This window comes from Bison bison, unplaced genomic scaffold (genome assembly GCF_000754665.1).
Source record: "Bison bison bison isolate TAMUID 2011002044 unplaced genomic scaffold, Bison_UMD1.0 scf7180017864340, whole genome shotgun sequence".
Classification (NCBI taxonomy): domain Eukaryota; kingdom Metazoa; phylum Chordata; class Mammalia; order Artiodactyla; family Bovidae; genus Bison; species Bison bison.
Window position 1 is genome coordinate 5,178,434 of NW_011494912.1, and position 2,625 is coordinate 5,181,058.

Genomic DNA, 2,625 nt, shown 5'->3' on the forward strand with positions numbered 1-2,625 from the left:
TATTTTTGTAGAATGCCCTTCAGTTTGGGTTTGACCAGTGCTTTCTTGTGTTTGGTTTGAGGTTGTGCATTTGTGGCAAGAGCACAACAAAACTGGTGCTGTGCCCTTCTCAGTGTCTTGTCTCAGGGGTCCATTACTGATGATGCCTACCTCGACCTCTTGATTAGGTTGGTGTCTGTGGCGGTTTTCCATTGTGAAGTTTTTATTATTTCCGTTTGCAGTTTTTTAGGTATCTTGGAGGAGATAACTTTGAGACTATGTCAGTCCTGTCCTCCCCACCCAGCCCTGCCTCAGAACTTTTTGCCCACTGATTTTAACACATCCATTGGTGGATCTTACCTGCAGTAGTTCTTACTGTGGTGTTTCTCTGATGGTAGTCCTGTCTCTTCCTCTTTCCTTCTAAAACATTTATTAGTTGGAACTCTACTGTGAGGAAGTCTTCTTTCCCTCCCATTTTTATATCTGGACTCATGGAATGTTTATTTGTCCTATGGTTAAAACTCCATTAGCAGCAAGCACTCCAAAGAGGAAATTAAGAAAATCATTTATAGTAGCGTCAAAAAGAACAAAATACTTAGGAATGAATTTAAACAAGGAGATGCCAGACTTTTGCACTAAAAACTGCAAAACATTGCTGAAAGGAAATGAAGAAGACTTAAATGGAAAGATATTTCTCTTCATGGATTGGAAGACTTACTATTAAAGTGGCATTATCCTCACTCTGATCCAAGCAGTGTACAGGCTCAGTGCAGTCTCTATCAAAGTCCTAATGGCTTTTTATGCAGAAATGGAAAAGCTGATTCTGAAATTACTATAGAATTTCAAGGAACCCCAAAGAGTCAAAACAATATTAAAAAAGATCACACTTGGAAGATACATACATACTAATTGCAAAACTTATTTCACAGCTGCAATAATTAAGACAGTGTGGTCCCATTATAAGGATAGATAATGGATAGATCAATGGAATAGAACTGAGCCTCCAGAACTTAACACATTTGCGTATGATTAATTGATTTTTTTTCTTTTTGACAAAGATGTCAGGGCCATGCAATAGGGAAAAAATAGTGCTGGGACAACCAGATATCCGCATGTGAAAGAAAGAAGCTGAACCCTTGCCTCACACCATATACAGAAATCAACTCAAGATGGATCAAAGATCTTAATGTCAAAGCCAAACGGAAGATCTTAGAAGAAAGCAGGGGTTAATCTTCATGATCTTGGATTTTGCAGTGGTTTCTTAGATATGACACCAAATCACAAGCAACCAAAGGAAAAACAAAAAACAGATAAATCGGTCTGTTATGGACTAAATGTTTGTGTCCCCATAAAATTCAGTGTTGAAATCCTGACCCTGGAAATGCTGAACTGCTGCTTCTCTGCTATCTGCCATGTGAGAGAGCAGCTGTCTACAGAACACACAGGGGACTCTGGTCAGACATGGAGTCTGCTCATGCTCTGATGCCAAGATCTGCCCACCCTGCAGAATTAATGAGAAATAAATGCTTGTTGTTTTAAGTCTGCAGTATTCATAACAACAGCCCCAAGCTGAGACATGGACTCGCTGTTTCTGTAGCCAAATAGCTTAGATTTTATTCATCAGTCTGCTGAAGCATTCCTCTGTCAGAAACGATAGATGCCATCCAAAAATGTGTCTGATATCCTTGCTTTTTAACTGTTGGGGCTTGCTGAATCGAAGCAGCTGAATTTGACGCACTTCCACTGCCACCTCCTTCAGGAATTAGCTCATCTCCCTGGGCTTGACATAGCGAACGGGCAATGTCTGGCCACATCCAAACCTTGTAGAGTTATCTTTTGCCCAAGAAATTTTGGATTTTGACAAGAGAGCAAGTCTCCTGAGTGATCGCATAGATGGGGAAATGAGCATACAGAGATCTGATCTTGTAACGGAAGCCCAGTGCAACACCCTTGATCTTGTTCTGTGTGTGACTATAGATAATGCCAGTGATAGCCAGGTCCTTCCTGTCTCCCCACCATTCATCACCCCAGAGCCTCTTTTCCTTTCCGAGGAGGCCGAGTTCTACATTAAAGTGATTGAAGACCGTCCGCAGGGTGGCCCGGGGGCCCTTCACAATCATTGTGCATCCCTTCAGAGAGAGTGATGTCAGCCTTTTCTGGAATCTTGATGGTCTGATTGCTGAGAATGGGCTTCCTCCCCACAGTAGATGCAGCAGAGAGGATGCCCCATCCCGCACCCCGTGCCACTCCTCTTGTGGGATCTTAGTTCCCAGCCAAGGATTGAACCTGGGCCTTGGGAGTGAGAGCATGGAGTCCTAAGTACTGAACCACCAGGGAGTTCCCGATGTGGTTTGTTTTTAATCTGCTTCTGCCCTGAAGAAGTGATCCACCGACCTTCTTTGGGTGCCTGCCAGGTGGTCTCTGCAGCTTTACCCATATTCTCCTCCCAGCAGCCCTTTTGGAATTTTTTTTTTTTTGGAATTATTAATAATGATGATTCTCCATTTTAGATGGGCAGGCAGCTGAGGGAAGTCAAGTTTTGCCCACAGTCATAGAACGATAAGTGGCAGAGCAATTTTGAACTCATTTTATTTAGAGCTATGACCCCATTTTACCTGCAGGCCCTTCTGGCTCCTCTTCACTCAC

General features: G+C 42.8%; 1 pseudogene; it reads right to left on the reverse strand.

Moving 5' to 3' along the window:
• Positions 1 to 10: 10 nt before the first annotated feature.
• Positions 11 to 2,416, reverse strand: LOC104998957 (annotated as a pseudogene).
• Positions 2,417 to 2,625: the final 209 nt, after the last annotated feature.